Consider the following 19,589-nt stretch of genomic DNA (forward strand, 5'->3'; position numbering starts at 1 on the left):
CATTTTTGCATTTTGCCCAAAGAATTTTTTCCTACTCCTACATCACAAATATGGTTTCTGTTTTCTTAAAGAAGTTTTATGGTTCTGGGTTTTAAGGTCAGGTCCATGATTCATCGCAAATAGATCTTGTGAATAAAGTCAGATAGGGGTCAAGATTCATTTTTTTTCCCAAACGGATTTCCTGTTGTCCCAACAATTTGCATTGAAAAGACATTCCTTTCCCGATTGACTTGAATTAGTACTTTTGTAGAAACTCGATTAATTGTATGTTGTACAAATCTGAATTCTGTTCCATTCTATCGATCTCTATTTGTCTCTCCGCCTAACCATGCCGTTCTGATTATGCAGTTTATAGTAAGTCTTCGTACAGGTAATGTAAGTCTTCCAATTTTATTCACTTTGAAGATTTCTTGAGTAGAAGCTTTGCTTTTCCATATACATTTTCAAATCAGCTAGTCTAGTGTTTCAAAATAGGCAGCAGGGATTTTGAGGGGTGCTGAACCAAGTCTGTAAGTTTTGGCACTCTTAGACTCTTAGTAATGATGGTCATTAGTGCCACACCACGTGTACCTGTGTGGACACAGGTTCTGTAAAGGACCCATTTGTGGTTCTATTTTTTTTTTTTCTTAAGATTTATTTATGCAAGCACTGGGTATAGTCAGAAGCGCGGGAGGGTGAGAGAATTCACCAGAGCCAGAGCGGGAAGCAGAACAGGCAGAAGGACCGAAGTACACTGCTGAGGGGAGCAGCGGGCAGCAGGAGAGGTCTGCCCGCCATGTGGGACCCTCCTCCGGTGGCCGGGGAGCAGCCGGGGATCGAATCGGCGATACAGAGGCTGCGGGCAGCTTCACAACCCAGCGCTCAACCGCTGCGCCACCGGGGAGGCCCCCATCTGTGGTTCTAAATACATATACATAGTTCTCTCATCTACTGCCAAGTTCTCTGTGGCCAGCACAGCACAGCATAGAAAGATACAAGAAAATAAATAAAATGAGTGAGTGCTTGGAATCTGCCCCTTGCCTGCCTCCTTTTGTCCCTAGCAGCTAAGAGAAACATAAATGATAAAGGTCTTTTATGCAAACGACCACCTGCTAGTGATGTCTGGGAATTGCTTTTCAGGTGCTCTACACACCTCATCCTGGTTCCCACAGACAGGTGCTTGGAAAGGCTCGCTGCCCTCCCTTAAAGGTTGGTCTGTCTTGCCTCACAGTCCTCCTTGCCTGGATGCTTGTCTGGTAGGAGGCAATTGACCATTTTAGTGAAGGTTATGTTGAGCCAGCCAAACCAGCTTTACTTTATGTAGTGTGTGTGTGTGTGTGTGTGTGTGTATTTATTTTCTTACAGCTTAGTTAATTTTTTGGATACTATTTAATTTCTCTCCTCCACTGTAGTCCCTGTAGTCCGCCTGCTGTTATAGGGCAGCCCCGATATTGAGCGGGTTGCCTGGCTGTGGGTCCTCACCCGCGCGCTTACAAGGGACTTATGAATACTCCACTACAGGCACACACAAAAGGTTATAAAAGGTTTTTTTTTACAAGGGAAAAGGAAATAAGGAAAATGTACAACTCAGGGAGAAAATAGGGAAATAAAGTCTTTAATGCGTCCTACCCGATCCGCTGACCTGGAAACCCAAAGTCATTCTCCGAGCTGGCCAGCAGGCGAGCTGGCAGGGAGCCAAAATGGGGGAACCCCCAAAGCCCACGTGTCTGGCTTTATACCAACTTGGCTGCTTAACCCCACCCTCAGGTCCCAGCCACCTTCCCTTTGGTGGGGATGGGATTTGGAGTTCCCAGTGTCTTGATGGCTTTGGTCTGGGGTGGGGGTGGAGTCCACAAAGCCTGTATGGAATTAGCTTTAGGACATCCTTTTCCCCCCAACACCACCACCACAGCACCCAGGATCCATAATCCCTTGAGCTCTTCCTCCAGTGTTTTGATCCCTTTCCCTCCCGCTCCCCTACTGGATGCCTCAGATCTGGGGTCAGCCTGCAAGTTTTGTCTTTTTTTTTTTCTTGATACATTTTTTTTTGTTTCTCTTTACCCCACATGTAAGTGAAACCATCTGGTATTTCTCTTTTTCCTTCTGACTTACTTTGCTTAGCATAATCAAGTCAACTTTAAAAGGGAAAGTTCACCTGTGGCAAAGTAATACTTTTTTTGAATAATAACAAAAGTCTCTTGCAAATAGGGAGAGACTGGGCAAATATTGTATAACCCTGTTTGATCTTTGAGGAAACAGACAGAATGATGCAAAGTGACTTACTCAGCCTCTCAATGCTACTTAGCCACCACGTGGGGCCTGGAATCCACATTCCCAGTTCTACAAGCCATGGAGGGGAGACAGTGAACTTTATAATTTTTTTCAATGAAGAGATGATATTTCCGTTATTTGTTTCCTTGTTAGCATCCTTGTTTATATGTTCTTGTAGTCTCATGGCTATTATGGTTATAAGCAGGTAAAAGTTGAAGTTTCATCTCTATATGGATCAAAGTTTCCCTTTTGAGGCAGCTCTGTCTCAAGGCTGTCTGCCTGTGTCTATGCAGCCATTTCTTTTCACAATTTTCACAAACATTTTCTTTTCAAAAGCAGCAGCTCTCTGCCCTCCCTTCTCCTTTTCCTCAAAAACCTGTCCTTTTAAAAGACAAAACTCAGCGAGTGGACCACAGAGGCATCCAGCAGGGAAGGGGGAGCGAGGGAGGTCAAAGCAGGGGAGGGAAGAGCACAAGGGACTAGGGTGACTGATCAGGGGTGCTGTGGTGGTGGGAGAATTACAGGGACTACGCCTGAGGGGAGAAATCAAACACTGTCTAAAAATGAACAACAATATAAGAAAATAGATATAACTTAATAAATCAATAAAATAAAATGTAAAAAAAAAGGAAAAAAGACCCTTTGACCAGCGCTAACATGGGCATGCTCTGCATAGAGTTTGCAGCTCTGTCTCTTTCTGCTACCTGCTCCGTCTGGTCCCTCCAGCAGGCTGGGGTGCTGTTTCTGAGCCCCTGCACTGACTGTGCCTCAGCTGTCCTATGGGACAGGAAGTCCATGAAATACAGGAGTCCGCCCACTGAGCACCTACCCACTCCCCAAATTCTCATCCACAATCTGAGCACCTTGGAATTGGTGCTTAAATGGCCGCAGCCTGCTTATCAATAGGGCCTATTTGGCCTATTTCTCTAATCCATTCTATTGGACTCCATTCTATTGGAGTTTTTTTTTTTTTTTTTTTAAGATTTATTTATTTATTTATACAAGCACTGGGTACAGTCAGAAGTGCGGGAAGGTGAGAGAATTCACCAGAGCCAGAAGGGAGAGCAGAGCAGGCAGACTGAGGATACACTGCTGAGGGGAGCAGCGGGTGGCAGGAGAGGTCTGCGTGCCATGTGGGACACTTGCCCGGCGGCCAGGGATCGAACCCGTGCTGCAGGCAGCTTTGTAACCCAGCGCTCAACCGCTGCGCCACCGGGGAGGCCCAAAGATTTATTTATTTATGCATACAAGAATTGGGGTACAGGCCAGAGGTGCAGGAGGTGACAGAATTCACCAGAGACAGAGTGGGGAACAGAACAAGTGGATTGACTGAAATACACTGCTGAGGGGAGCAGCGGGCGAGACAGGAGAGGTCTGTTGTACCATATGGGTCAGCTACCTGGCAGGCAGGGGATCGAACTCATGCTGCAAAGGCTTCAGATAGCTTCACAGTGCTGTGCTTAACCCCTTGTCACCAGGGTGTGCCAAAGGTTTCTTAGAACAATGCTTTTTGGCCTACTTCAAAGGTTTTTGGCCCAGTACAGGGAGCCGGTAATGTGATTTTGCTGTAATGGCTCTCCAAGTCCATTTTTTAAATGGCTTTACAGATGCCAACTTTTCACAGATGGAAACTCAACAGGCAGGTGGAAGCATCCAGATCTGTGTATTCAAGAGCCTTCTCAGTGCAGGATGGAGCTGGGAGTGGGAAGAGATGAAGATGGGCCATGGGCTGGGTACACAACCAGCCCAAGGAGCCTGAAATTCCAAATTGAAATTCAGCCTTCCAGATTGTCATGAAGGTCTGTTTGTCAAGGTAGGAAGACAACATTTATTTTACTTACCAGTCTGTGGATTTAATTTATGACTTGTAATATTTAGACGTATGGTATGTGTCTCTGTATGCTTGCCCTGAGCTTTCCAACTGTAAGAACAGGCCTGCTCTTTATTTTTGCTCTTTTTGTAACCCCATTCTAAACAATTCCTGATTTTCACTTCTACCTCATAATATCTTAAACAAACAAACAAGACTAAAAAAGAAAACCTTTTTCTTTAACCAACCAGTTAAATAAATCGCACTATATTCATATTGTGGCCCCACTAGGAATTTCTAAAACAGAATGAGGCAGCTTGGTTTAGGCAGATTCAGGACAAAGGGCCAAGAGGTGTTCACAGAGGAGCAGCGAAGTGCAGAGTAGAGTGAGTGGCTTATTACACCCACTACCCTCCCTCATGTTAGGTGATTTTGCCCAACTATAGGCTAACAAAAGTGTTCTGAACAAGTTTAAAGTAGGCTAAGCTAAGCTATGATGTTCGGTAGGTTAGGTGTATTAAATGCATTTTTGTCTTAGAATATTTTCAACTTATGATGGAATAAGTAGAATATAGCCCCATCATAAGTCAAAGAAGATCTATATATGTATATGCCTGGCATCCTGCTGAAAGAATATATAAGAAAACGGTAAATTGGTTGTCTCTTTGGAAGAAAAGACCTTAGTTTTCATCACTTGTGATACTTGACTTTTACCACATGCGTTTAATAGTTTTTTTAAATATGAGGTTTTTCTTAAAGTTCCATAAATTCATCAACAGGAGTAAGAATTTTTTAATGTAGTTTTGTCCCATAGTAGAATATTATATGGGAATGAAAAACAAACTATGTTTAAATGTGACTGCATGGATGAATCTCTGAAACACTAAGCAAAAAATGAGTTGCAAAAGCATGCAAATAAACAAATTCATGGAGACAGAAAGCAGATTGCTGGCTGCCTTAAGGGTAGGAGGAAGGGGGAATAGAAACAATTACTTAATGGGTATGGAGATTTCTTATAGGGTAATGGGGAATATTTGGAACTAGAGAGAGGTGGTGTTTGTACAACGTTGTGAATGTACTAAATGCCCCTGAATTGTACACATTAACATGGTGAATACTATGTGATTTCACCTTAATTAAAAAAAAATTACCCTTTACTTAAAGTTTGAAACAAAAATAGTATTATATACCATTTGATGGTGCTCAGGTATGTAGCAAATACATAAAGTGATGCAGGGAAATTAAAAACGCTAAATTCTAAGTAAGATTACCTTTGGAGTTTAGGAAATCATGAGTGGAAAATTTATACAAGGGGCCTCCCTGAATTGGAGGCATTTCATCTCTTAGCTGAACAGTGGGTATGGGTGTCAGGCAAGAGCCAGTAGAATCCAGGGCAAAGAGGACCACAATGCACTCTTCCCTGCTCCTAGACCCTCAGAGGCAGTGTGAGGGCTGACACATTTTCAGAGTTGCCCTGGCACCAAGCAGGCGGTGTACTGGAATGGTTAAGAGTCAGCCTTAGAAGCTGCTTACATTGGAACTCTGGACCTACCCTTCATGAGCTCTGTGACCTTGGATAAGTAAGCTTAGCTCTTCCAAGCCCAGGTTCCCTTACCTATGAAATGGGCTCATATGGTACCTATGAGATAATGCACAGAAAGTGATCACACAGTCTCTATGTGCAGATCTGTTTCTCATGTTTGGGCGACTTTGGCTCCTCTGTTTAGATCACAAGGAAGCTGCTACCTGCCCACTTGCATAGCCTTCCTCATGTCATCTGTAATCCAGTGCTGTGCCGGTGGGGAAGTTGGGTCCCTTCTTTGGACTTTAGTTTCCTTTAGCATGTTAATGGCTGTGCCTATACCTTGGCTCCTCGCCTGTTTCCAGAACTCAAAGATCTAAGTTTCTTCCTGTATTAGTTGATTTATGCTGCCCTTTCCATAGGAAACCTCCTGCCTCTTGAGAGCCTTCCTGCATAAATAAGCAAGGGGAAATCCTGGGTGGGACTAGATCCAGGCCTTGTTGGCTGACAGCCAAACAATTGCCCTCCTGCCTGTCTTTGTGGGCTGCTATTTAACTGCGGGTCCCAGAGGCCTAATGGTTCTGAGGTAGTGAGAGAACCTCAAGGCTCTGTCTCACCAGGAACATTCCTAGAAAGTGTTAAAGAGAAATAAAGCTGGACACTAGTCACTGGAGGTAAAGGCAGATTTTATTCAGTTCTACTGCAGCAAGAAAAAGGAACTCTTTTATTCTTATTAGGGGTAGTCAAAACCACCCCCTTGTCCATGGCCAACTGTAGTCAAATAGTGTTACATATAATAAGATATTTTGAGAAAGAGAGAGACCACATTCACATAACTTTTATAATATACTGTTTTAATTGTATTAGTTATTGTTGTTAATCTTTTACTGTGCCTAGTTTACAAATTAAAGTTTATCATAAATATGTATGTATGGGGGGGAATATAATCTATATATAGAAATATAGGGTATTTTCCATGGCTGGAGGTCTTGGAATGTATTAACTATGAATAGGGAGAGGGGACTGCTGCATAGAACTCTGGAATAGAACTGAGGGCAATTCTGCTCTGTGTAAAGGTATGAGGGGAGTAAGTCAGGGAAGCGAGTAGGGACTGAGGCAGAATCCAAAAAGTGAAAAATCACAAAATCAGGTGTCAATGTCAGTGTGGTTAGGCCCTCTGTGTCTGCTAACTTAGGCTCCTACTCTCCACAAAGACTAGGACACAGAGGCCCTGTCCCTCCTGATAAGTACATTTCAAAGGAATGGCTCCCAGGTCTTGAGAAAGACACTCCCAGATTCTAGGAGATACATGCACGTCTTAAAAGCACCAAGAAAAGATTTTCAACAGTAAATTTTAAAAATAGTGCCCTAAAAAAATGGAGCCCATGAGCCTATTGACAGGAGCAAATAGTATGAATCAGAGAAGCCATTTTTGCTGAGGAGTTAGAGACTCAAAATGAGCAAAATGTTTGCTCCAATTTTCCATACATGGCTAAAACAGAACCAAGGCAACACAGACAATGGTGGCATCTGTAGAAAGAGAAGAGTCACAGATGCTCTTTTAGATGGTATCCTGGCTATGGACTTACAATCTTTTCTGGAAAGGTCAACCATGGGTTGCATCCAGAATCCTTGGGAGAATATATTAAAATACAAATTCCAGGCTTCATCTCCAAATTCAATAATAGGGCCTGTGAATTTGTATATTTCATGAACACTCAGGAGTTTTTGACACAAGTGGCCCCAGGTCATTTTTGAAAAATTAGTTTGAAGTGTAAACACTCCCACAGACACAGCACAACCAAAGTCTTCTTCAGCCAAGAACCCATAGTCATGATCTCTTTCCCAAGAAACTCAGGCATCATCATGTCTATTGGGCCCTAACTCCTATTCTTACCTAGTTTTTCATGGCCCCCCCTATCTGTAGGGTGCAGCCTTGCATGATTCCCTGGTTGGATACTTACTACCTCGCCAACTTGGAGGCATCAAGACCCCCAAGACCTTCACATTGGCCTGCAGGTCACTTGGATATTTCCTCAGTGCACTAAGGCACTGAGACTGCCTCCTCATGACCCACTTCTGCTCCAGGGCCTGATGTCCAGTTTCCCTTTGAAGCCAGGACCCCAAGTCCTCAGGGAATAAGCAGACATGAGCATTGGATGGGACGGGGAGGGCTAATGTCCCTTGGCCTCTTGAGTTTATTAACTACAAAAAGCATGCGTCCAGTAATAAAGAGCATACTTGGCCACCAGATCATGAACGGTTTCTAATACTGTTCCCCAATAATAGAAGGCAGGGCTCCTTGAAAAATGCTAAATCTAAGACTGGTACAGGAAATATGGAGATGAGCCTCAAGGATCTTGTAATACCTTAAAGAAAACAGGTACCTCTCACCCAAACAACAAAAATCAAAGCTAGCCATTAGGTGGGGACCCCTATCGCTGGTCCCAGTTAAGGGACACCAGTCAAGAGTAAGGACACAGCTAGTCAGATCCTGTGAAGAGGCTATGCTGGAGGGAAGAAACCCATTCTCTCTGTGGAGGATAAAAAACAAACCAGCATTTGGAAGTTGTGACCTCCAGACAGATTAGCGACTTCAAAGGTCAACTCTGAGATTTGTGAGAGATTTGTGACAAAACCTCCAGTTCCCAGAAGATAGGCTCTAATTTTAACAACCTTCTTTGTTTTTCTTGATGCATAGACCACATCAGAGAGATACATTAACTGGACCCCTATCCAGATTTTCTTTGCAGAAATCCTTGAAATGGTCCTTGCAAACTGTATGTAATCCTTACTGAGAAGCTCGGAATTTGGACAGCTCTCCCAGAGCTATCTGGAGGCGGCTCTGGGCTCAAGGCCTTAATCTTGATTCCTTAATAAACTCCCTTGTGCTTGCCTCAATTTATTTAAGCCAAGACAATAGGGAGATGTCAAAGGGGCACCAGAACTAAGTGAAAGTGTTCCTAATAGCCAAAGTGGGAGCAATTTGAGCAATAAAAAAAAATGAAGTCATACTGCTTTATAACTCCAAATAACACCAACAAAAGTACATGCTGATATAAATCAATGATTGAGTGAATGGAGGATAAAAGAAGACACTCTGCTTGCCTCTCAATACTTTTGTCCAGATGTGTCACATTAGCAGAATGCCATGTAGTCCTAAGTAATTTATCCACCCATCATCACATGACAGTATGAAAATGTATCCCAGGGTGTGGCGCTAAGTTTTACATTCCATCTTGTCAGGTTCCAGAAGCAGGAATGGTCTCAGCAAACACAACTTCACCCTTTCGGACTTCTGGTGTAATTGAGCTCAGAGACAATAGCATCTCCTGCTGGGGCCTCTTGCTCAGGCAACCGTAGATTTCCCTCATTGCATATCCCACTTATTCATTCCTTCACACTCAGCTGCTATGCCTCCTTCTCTCCACTTATGCCCCAAATTTTCTGCTTTCAGAAGGGACATTTGGTTGGGTCACTGGGCCGGTCTAAGTTGCAGGCAGCAATACTGGTCTGGCAAGTGCTTCCCCCTCAGCCCAACCCCGTTCACATGGGGTAAGGTTACACCGGCACAGCCCCAAGCGCAGCTATGTTGCCTGAGCGAAGTGGGGCATTTTTTACCATCAGATAATGTAGCCACATTCACTGTTAACCCCGATTTTACCAGATGGGGTGAAGGCCCAACTCACCCACCTTACTCTAAGGAATCATGACATGAAGTTTAAAAATGCTGTCACAGATTCTTACTTAGGAACCATCCCTGCTTCAGCACTGTGATGTTGTCCATTCACTTTGGAACTGCTCTCCACAAGCCCAGAAACTCTTTAATGGTCAGTCAAGAGCTGTTTACAGGGTCCTGTCCAAGGGACAGGACTCAGTAGCACCTCACACAGTCAGTACTCAGGACTCAGTAGCACCTCAGGACTCAGTAGCACCTCACATAGTCAGTACTCAGGGGTCAGGGGCTCCCTTCTTGGGAACATCCACATGTTGCATTCCCTTGGGGCATGATCCTGCACAAAAGAGCCATTTCCATCTCGCCCTGGACTCTTCAGGGCGTGCCCTCCCCAGTGGAAAGTTTCTCCAACATCCTCTTGGACATCACGGCTATTTTTGTCCTTTAAATATAGTGGCAGCTTCAGTTATTGTCTGAACCAGCTAGTTGCTTGGAGGCACTCACTGGTTTTGCCCTAAGCCCCAGTCTACACTCTAACACCCGAGCATTTATCTACCAGCGGTAGTTTCTATTTATTTCTACAGCCACTGCATGGGCTCAGCCATCTTACTGGCTTCCTCTTAGCATATTCAAATAGTATTGCGTGTAGGGCAACTTACATGCCTTCTGTTTCCTCATGCTAATAGTTCCTCGGTCAGACCCAATGTCCCCATAACACAATCCAAGTAAAAGACACGTGGTCACTCCATGTAAAATCTCTTCAAGCATCATTTCTCCTACAAGCCTTCACCTTCATTCCATCAACCCTCACATTCCTAACTGTGGCATCCATTGGGACTTTATTAATAGCTTTGAAAAAGAGTTCTTCAACCAGAAATACAACGCCCATTCTCCTAAAACATTCAGGTAAAGGAGACACTTATCAATCTATGTATATTGATAAGTCGACTTAAATATTCCAGCTCCCACAGTCCTATGAACCCTTATATGGCTATGTTTTCTCTGTCTAATCATAGCCGAAATTGGGGCTTCACCAGTGGATTTTGGTACCCCAATTCCTGGAGCTCCCATGTAAAGGAGTCGTACAAACTTCTCTTTCCTACTGCTGATTTTACTCTCTAATGGGCATAAGGCAAAAAAGGTTTTGGGGTCCCCAATAGGGACTGAGCTACCTGGCCCTTTTTTCAGTCTTTATTTTGATGAATCTGACTAACCACTGTCCCTGCGGCTTTGCTGCTCAGGTTTCTTATAATCTCTGCCTTTTAAAATTTCTCCAAACTGGGGAAAATACAGCAGACTTGTTTGGGGACCTTTAATATTAGGGAATCAGCTGGGAGTATCTTTGGTCTGTCCAAAAGTATGTGAAAACCTCTGTTTAACCACATCAATGTCTGTTGTATTCATCCCTTTTCTTAACAACTCTCAGGAAATTCCACTCTGCTGTGACAAGTCTGATTTTCTGCTTTCCTCTTTGTTTCACACCTATCGATATTTGCTTTATTTGCCTCCTTTCTTGATAGCCATTTAAAATTTTCTCCTGTGCTTAACCTAGTCCCTTAACTTTCTGCCTTTCCCCACTCTGTCATTACTTAGCCTAAGGCTTTTATTAGCATGTGTAAGGCCCAGGAGGGGAAGCTGAGACAGCAAATTCAATAAGGTTTCCTGGATGCCCCTCAGTTTTACAACAGTCAGGTTAGATGGGGTGCCTATGTAAAGGTCTCCATTAACCACAGTGTTCACCACAAACTGTATAAAGGGCTTGCTCAGGGGCGACTACCCCAGGCATCAGAAAGCCCACATGGCTGGCATAGGGAGTTTCCCCATGTTTCATTGGAGGGTGTTCCCCTGGGCATTTATAAGGGGAGGTGGATAGTCTTCCTTCCCAGGGAAAACAGACCTGATATGGATTTTATCCAGTTTACCAGGCTCCTTGTTTCCTTGGGAATAACTTGTCTTGTGTCTGGACCATGCATAGTCATCTGTGCTTGTTCCATAGTGAGCTGTGGGTCCATCACCCCAAAATGCTCTTCCATGCTGCAGCTTTTAAAACCAGAGTCACTGCACCTAAGCTACACTCACAATCCATTTTAGTAAAAGGTGCCTCAGGAAGCTAATGGTACAAATCTACAAAATGTGACAATCTAGGTCCTAGAGGTACTTTCTGCTGTCCCAGCATATTTCTCTTGGGGGCTCGGGGGTTTGAGGTTGATGGTCAAAGCATAGACTAACCTGATTTCTGCTTAGTCTAGCATCAAACCAGAACTCTTCTAATTTCATTTTAGTTATTATAGATAGAAATATTATAAATATATGTTAATAATATATAAATATTATTTCATTCTATTATTATAGATAGCAATAACCAAGGGATGGGCTATTTTGCCTTTTTCTAAGGAGTTTGCATTTCCCTACGCATTCAGTGGACCAACTGGGGGTGGATTGATCTCTAAATTCCATCGGTAGTATCTGCCTTTATTAACTCAGCACAGAGAACTGCTCCAGGCCGTGACCGCCTAGGACTCTAAGGTTCTTCATTCTCTCCCTTTCATTTTTTTCACTTCCCCATCACGCGTTTCCGGGAGTCAGAGCTGTTCCAGCAAATCCCACTTCTCTGACACCAATTAATGGAAAACTTTCTTCTGTTTCCTTTTAGTCTAACAACACTTACAATACTGACGTATGGGTTTTTCTACAACAAGAAATTTTCCAATTCTCGGGCCTCACTGGTGGTGCAGTGGGTTGAGCGCAGTGCTGTGAGGCTGTCCGCAGCCTCTACAGCGCGGGTTCGATTCCCAGGCTCGGCCAGGGAGATTCCCACATGGCGCGCAGACCTCTCCTGCCTCGCCCGCTGCTCCCCTCAGCAGTCTTCAGTCCATCTGCCTGTTCTGCTCCCCGCTCTGTCTCTGGTGAATTTTCTCGCCCTCCCGTGCCTCTGACTGTACCCCAGTTCTTGTATAAATAAATTGATCTTAAAAAAAAAGAGAAATTCTCCAATTCTCAGTTGATAATTGCTGTGTGTCCTACAATTGAACCCAATCCTGATCCTTCCAGAGTTAGCATAGACCCCACAGGTTAAGGGCTCCATCCCACCATATGTCCACCCCTCCATATGTCAATATCGAGTCTGGGCCTCCTGTACTTCTGATTGGCTACAAATTAGGGATTCCCATGACCTCCTACGTCAGGATCAATTATTTGCTGGAATGGTTCACAGAACTCAAGCAAGCAGTCTGCTTACTGGTATCAACTTATTACCAAGGATATATTAAAGGATACAAATAAACAGCTAAGTGAAGAGATGCACACAGAGGGCAAGGTGTGTGGGAAGGGGCACAGAGCGTCCATGCTCTCTCCAGACACACCACCCTCCCAGGACCTCCATGTGTTCACCAGCCTGGAATTTCTCTGAACCCTTTAGGATCTTTTTTTTTTTTTTTTTATAGAGGCTTCCCTGTTTTTTATTTATTTATTTATTTATTTATTTATTTGTTTGTTTGTTTGTTTGTACAAGCACTGGGTACAGTCAGAAGTGCGGGAGGGTGAGAGAATTCACCAGAGCCAGAGCAGGGAGCAGAGCAGGCAGAAGGACCGAAGTACACTGCTGAGGGGAGCAGCGGGCGGCAGGAGAGGTCTGCGCGCCATGTGGGACCCTCCTCCGGTGGCCAGGGAGCAGCCGGGGATCGAACCGGCGCCACAGAGGTCGCGGGCAGCTTCGCAACCCAGTGATCAATCGCTGAGCCACCGGGGTGGCCCCCCTTTAGGAACTTTACAGAGGCTTCCTTACATGAGCATGACCCGTCAGATCATAGGCCACTGATGATTAAGTCAACCAAATGGGGTGGGACTGAAACCATTGGAGCTCCGTTATGAATAATAAAACAGGCTCCTTATACCTTTATCATTCTGGAGCTGTTTCAGGAGCCTGGAACAAAAACCAGACATTGTAACTAAGGGTAGTTCCATAGCTCTTATCATGTAGGAAATTGGAAGGGTTTTTAGGAACTCTGACCTGGAGCTGGGAAGAAAATCTATCTGTCTATCTATCTATCTATCTATCTATCTATCTATCTATCTATCTATCTATAATATATATATATATTATATGACAATATAACAGGGGAGAAGAGACAAATATCCTACACAGAAGAATTCCAAACAAATTGTGTAGCTATTCCAACCTGAAGGAGGAGGAGCCCCATTCCTTGGTGTGGGCTGTGCAGTGGCTCCTGGGAAGAGAATAACTTCGGAGTGGAGAAACCTGCCAAACTACCTCAGCCAGGTGATGAAGGCCAACATTAACGGTGATAATCATGTCCATACTGTGCACTCCTGATACAGTGTGAGGAAATGGCTTTTTGCTTCCATTGTCTTCTTCCCCAAACCCATAGTCCTAGTCCAGTTATGAGAAAAAAACATCAGGCAAACTCCAACAGTGGGGTACCTGACAATATACCTGACAAGTCCTTCTCAAAACTGGCAAGGTTATCAGGTACAAGGAAAGTCTGAAACTGTCACAGCTAAAAGGAAACATGGCAACTAAATGTAATACAATATCTTGGATAGGATCCTGGAATATAAAAAGGATATTGGGCAAAAACTAAGGAAATACTCTGCTTCCCTGTTTGCCACATCTGACTTTTCAACACTCCCTCTAGTTTTCTCTGAGCCTTCCAACCTGCTGTTTCTTCCACCTGCTTGTCCTTCCCGGCTTGACCCTTGGCAAACTGCTACTCATCCTTCAAATCTCTGCATATGGTTTCCTGGGAAAAGATATAGGTTAATAATAATGTATCAATATTGGTTTATTGGATAGGTTTTAGCTCAAGTGGTTACTTGTCAGGTCAATATTGCTTCATTAATTGTAACAAGTGTACCACACTAATTCAAATGTTAATAAAACGAAAAACTGCAAGGCTATGTGTGGGGGTGGATATGGGAACTCTGTTATCTGCTCCATTTTTCTGTAAACTTAAAATTGGTCTAAAAATAGCCTATTACCAAGATTTAAAAAAAGAAAAGAAAGGCAAGTTGTGAGGGAAAAAAAACAAAGGGCGAACTCCACTGTGCCAGACTCACCTGGTCCCAACGTACCATCTGGCCTCCTTTTCTACTCTGCATCCCCATTTGCCACTCCCAACTTCTCAACATTTACTTTCTTGTCTTCTCTGAGTCTTTGCACCTGCTATTTCTTCTTAACTGCATGCCATTCCCCATCTGACCCACTTGGTAGACAACTACTCATCCTTCAAGTCCTGTGCAAGGGTTTCCTCTGGAAAGCTCACACTGTAGTTCACTCATCTGTTTCTTTTGTATCTTCTACAGCCACAGGGGTAAGATAGCATAATGGCTCCGCCACTACCTGGTTGTATGACCTTGGGCAAAGTACTTAAGGTATTTATATCTCAATGTTCTCCGCATTAAAATGGGCATAAAGGTGGTCCTCCTTTAGAGGCTGCCCAGGACACAGTAGCCTGCAGGTTATGGCATGCATTCCACCACTTAGAGGTTATTCTTTCCATTTCTATTTTTTCCCACTTAATTAATAGGTTTTGAAGACCAGGCATTTTACCCATTTTTCTCACAAAGCAGATTTCAAAGATCATCCAAGTCAAATATCGGCTGTGGTCTCAGGAACATGGGAGCTGTTTGCCAGTGCTGGGGGCTAATTTGCAGAAAACACCATAGAAAATTTGGGAAAGAACTCTTTATAATTAGGATATCAGTTGGGGCGCCCCTAAGTCTTGAAATCAAAGCAGGACCCATCCTAAACTGAGATACTACTCTCTCAAGGCTCCCTGACAAGGGCTCTACAGTGTCCTCAGCTGTTCTGTGTCTTGAAACTCAATCCGTCTTTGCGTTCTCCCCCCAAAGCTGCCATCTAAATGTGTTGGAGAGATAAGCAGACATTATTGAAGATTATGTAGGTGAGCTACCCATTTTTTCTTCTGCAATGTCTAATCTGCCATTCATTCCATTCAGTATATTTTTCATCTTGGATATTATAGTTTTCATGTCTAAAAGTTCAATTTAGCTCTTTTTTAAAACTTCCGTGTCCCTGTTTGACATATCAAGTTTTCCTCTACTTTCTTGAACATTTGGAATGTAGTTTTAAATGCTGTCTCAATACCCTTGTCTGTTAATTCTATCATCTGTGTCATATCTGAGTCAGTTGCAGTTAATTAAGTTTTCTCATTATGAGTGGCATTTTTCTGCTTCTTTGTCTGCCTGGTAATTCTTTACTGGATGCCAGGCATGGTGAATTTTAACTGGGGTGCTGGATATTTTTGAAAGCCTGTAAATATCTTAAACTTTGTTCTGGGATGCGGTTGATACTTTCCACTCTTGATGTCTTAGCTCTCTTAGTTGGGAACCGAACTGCATGTAATTTGGGGTTAATTTTTTTCTAGCACTGAGGCAAGATCCTTCTCACTATTCTAACCAGTGGTGATGGTGGCGGTGGTGATGACTTTAATAACTGCCCCCCACTGAGCTCTTAGTGAGTCAGCCTGTCAGGAGCTTCCCTTATATGATCTTACTCAGTCCTCACAATATTAAGTCCATTTTGCATAAAGAAATGAGTCTTAGCCACTAGCCATCCTGGTAATTTAAATTAGGTACAATTAAATGAAATTAAAAAGTCCATCCTATGTGGCCACTGACCATGGGACTGCTCAGCAAGGTGACATTTCCATAGTTGCAGAAAGCTTACTGGGCAGTCCTAGTTTAGAGAGACTACTCACCTGTCCAAGATCACCTCTCACACAGGGAAGATCCAGAACCCTAATGCAGGTCTGGCCCACATACTGGTGGGGGCTGCTGTGTACTGTGGGAAACCAGGACTCCCAGTTTGTGTTATCACTGAGCTACTGATTTCTGGCTTTATTACAGGAATTATTTCACAAAATTTTCTTTTTGTCTTATTTTCTAGGTAGACAATGGGGGCGGGTGGGTAACAGTGCTTAGCCTTGCCTCTCCTTTCTCCCCCACGCCTACCTCACCTGGATACAATGCCAGGCACCTAACTCAGAGTGGCTGAACTGGAGGACACTACAGATGTTTTTGAAATGCTGACGCCAGGACACCAGGATGGTGGAAGCTTTAGCTTGTTGTGCCTCTTTAGTGACTGTATCAAGCTGCCTCTGTTTGTCCCTCATGCTGCGCTGCAGAACCCATTCCTGCCCTCCTTTTGCCTCCCGGAGTTCTTAGAACGGGTTCTAAGGTTCTAAGGTTTTCGATTTTGGACACTTGAAGCTACTTGGGGAGCGATGTTTATTATCCGGTACCAAAAAGGGGCCGTCGAGCCCCGTGCAGTGGTGGGGGCAGCCAACCCCAGGGGCGCTCGCCCACCCCCCGGCCGCCTGGGGGCAGGTCCCGGGCCGGAGGGGGCGGGGCGGGCCGGGCCGGGCCGGGCTACCTGCGGCCGCCGCCAGAGGGCAGCCGGGGAGCGCGCCCGGCGGCCGGGCTGAAGCCCCAGGTAAGTCTGGCAAAAGTGGGGCCGCCCCTTTCGGGGCCCCGTGCCAGCGGGCTGGGGAGTGTGTCTGGATCGGCGACGGGGTCTCGGGGGCACAGAGGGGACGGGTGCCGGGGGCTCTGCGCGCTCTCGGCGCACGGGCGAGGGCGAGCCCCGGGAGCCGGCGGGGCGCGGGCAGGGCCTGGCGCCGCGCTCCCCTGCCCGCCGCGCCCGCGCGCCCGCCGCCGGCCTCGCCCGGATCCCGCGGCCGGACCGGAGCTGCCCGGGCGGTGCCTGGGGACGGCCCCCGGGGCGCCTGGCGCTCGGCCCGTGGCCTGCTGCCGGCTCGGGGGTCGAGGGAGGCCGTCTGGCGTCCCCAAATCAGGGGCCAGTGGGGCGAGGCGGGGGCGCGGGCGGGGCGCGGCGGTCGGCAGGCGGCGCTGGGGCGAGCGGCCCCGCGCGCGTCAACAAGTGGCGTGTTTACCCCGCGCCTGCCGGGCGCGCACGTGCCGGGGTGCGGGGGGGTGGGCTCGGGGGCGCCGCGGCGCTGCGCCCCGCGCAGCTGCTTGGGGGCGGCGCGCCCCTGCCCCTGGGCGCTCGGCGTCGCCGGCGAGGAGGACCCGGCGCTCCGGCGCCGGCGGGGGGGGGGGGGCGCCGCGGGGGGCCTGGCGCTTGCCCGTGGGGTTCCGCCGCGCGCCGGCGTCCAGGGGTGTGTGAGGGCGGCTGAGGGACTTTGCCCCGGCCAGACAGGCTCCATCCGGCCCACCTCTTCCCGGCCTGAGCATCCGCCCGGGCTCTGTGTTCCAGTCCTCCCAAAAAGTACTCCCAGGCGGCCGGCCCCCGTGTTTTTCCAGGGCAGAGGGTTGAGGAAGTGCTGAAATCCGCCCGCGGCCCTCGCCGCCTTCCGGCCCTGGACTCTCGACTGTGCGGGGGACATCTGTGTTGTCGGGTGTGGCACCCCCTCTCTAAAGCTGCCGCTAGGGCGCTGCTGGGGGCGGGGGCGGGAGTTTTGCCCCCTGTCTGGCTGCTGTGGAGACCGAGGACCTGCTTCCCCCCCTGGGTGGTTTGTAGCCCCTGTCTCCCTCTTCCTCCAGGTTGCCCTGGGGAAAGGTGTGATGTGGAAGTGAAAGCTCTGAAGGGAGGGGGGGTGTTCAGGCAGGCAGAGGTAGGGCTGCAGCCCAGTCCTGCTCTCCCCGCCCTCCCCTCACCCCTCCCCTCCCCCCACCCCAACACCCCACCCTTGAGAGATTCTGCCCCTCCCTGCCCCTCCATCCTCGCCCTCTGACTCCACTTCACCTCCCATCTTTTGGGGGAAGTGAGTAAGCTTCTGAGTAAGCTTCCTTTCCTCTCTCCTCTCACACATTTTCCCACAAGTGCTCTGCACCTGCTGCCTGCCTCTCGGCTCCATGCCTTCTCTCTTAATCCTCTGCAGGCTGGCTGCTGCCCCACCACTCTGCTGAAGCTGCTTTTCCTGAAAGTCATCTTGTTTCCAAACATTGCTCTTCGGGGGCCTGGTGGTTCCTCAGAGAAGCAGCCCCTGTGTGCCCATGTCCTCTCAGCATCCTTCTCTGCTGTGATTTCTGCTCCTCCACAGCCCCCACCCCGTTTTGTTCTTACTTCTCCATTGTTTCTTCTCTTCTGATCCCTCTTCCCTCTCTTTTGGGACCTCTTTTTGTTTTTCTTTTTAAAATTTATTTATGCATACAAGAGCTGGGGTACAGGCCAGAGATGGGGGGGTGAGAGGATTCACCAGAGACAGAGTGGGGAACAGAATAGGCAGACTGACTGAAACGCGCTGCTGAGGGGAGCAGCAGGTGGGACAGGAGAGGTCTGCTTCGCCTTGTGGGTTTCTCTCTGGCCGGCCAGGGATGCAAAAGCTGCAGATTGCTTCATAGTGTGGTGCTTAACCCCTGTGGTGCTTAACCTCTTGTGGTGCTTAACCCCTTGCGCCACCAGGGAGGCCTGGGACCTCTTTTTGGTCATTACCTTCTGGGGAACTCTCTTCAGGACCCCTCAGGGAACTCCCCCTCTGATTTTCAGCCCCAGTCCTGGCTTCTTGGATGCCTCAGTGACACCCCAAATTCTGCATGTTCCAGTCTGGTCTCCCCCTGTGAGGCAGTTGTCACTCCTCAGCAGTGGGCTTCCTCCTCCTCTGTCACTCTATTCCCTAAAGTATCACTTCCTCCCTCCCCTCCTTGTGCCTGGGCTTCTACTCCAGGACTTGAGCATCTCAGACCAGAGTCCTTAGCTGGTCTGTTGGGGATTCTAGAACCCCCTCCAGCCCCAGCAGCCCATCTGGTGTGTCACCCCTCGGCTGCAGGTCCCTAACTGTTGCTTTTGTCTCCTACAGAAATCTTCAAAGGCTTGAGTTTCCTCCCACACAAAGCCCAGCTCCTCCACTGGAATCTGAAAGCTTCTCTTGAAGCACTGCCCTTCCCTGCCCATCGTAGGTGGGCCTCTTGCCCTTCACGCTTGGGACCCAGCTCAGGTGCAGCTTCCCCTTGCTGCTCTGGGACCTCCCTTCCTGGCCTCCCCATTCCCCCTTGCCCTTGGAGCCACATCTGCCTCCTTTTGTGTCCCTGAAACCTGTTCTTTTTCTCCTGGATCCCTTGGAACGGGCACCCTGTTGATGCTCGGTGAAAGAACCCCTCCTCCAAACCTTCAAGAACATCTCTGTCATTCTACAGAGTCTCGCTCAAAGACCATCACCCTAGACAGTTCCAGTCATCAGGTTCCTTTTGTCTGTACTCCTGTTGAGCTTATTGATGTATTGATTACACCCAGTTTAATACTTTGTTCTCTGCTATCAGCCTGCACTTGTGTCCTGGGTGTGAGAGATGCTTCTCTGGCTCTTAATCATAATAGCTGTTTGTTGAGTGGT

The 19,589-nt window shown here is 46.9% G+C and overlaps 1 protein-coding gene across 2 annotated transcripts in view; it reads left to right on the plus strand.

Moving 5' to 3' along the window:
- The first annotated feature begins 16,691 nt into the window (after positions 1-16,691).
- Positions 16,692-19,589, plus strand: part of RPH3AL (rabphilin 3A like (without C2 domains)) — a 128,545-nt gene continuing 125,647 nt past the window's right edge. For both annotated transcript variants that reach the window (XM_037494362.2, XM_037494361.2), the window contains exon 1: positions 16,692-16,732. The gene's annotated coding sequence lies outside the window, so the exon portion shown is untranslated. The remainder of the gene's footprint in view (positions 16,733-19,589) is intronic.

This window comes from Talpa occidentalis, unplaced genomic scaffold (assembly GCF_014898055.3).
Source record: "Talpa occidentalis isolate TD23 unplaced genomic scaffold, MPIMG_talOcc4v2.1 talOcc4.7, whole genome shotgun sequence".
NCBI classification, from domain to species: Eukaryota; Metazoa; Chordata; class Mammalia; order Eulipotyphla; family Talpidae; genus Talpa; species Talpa occidentalis.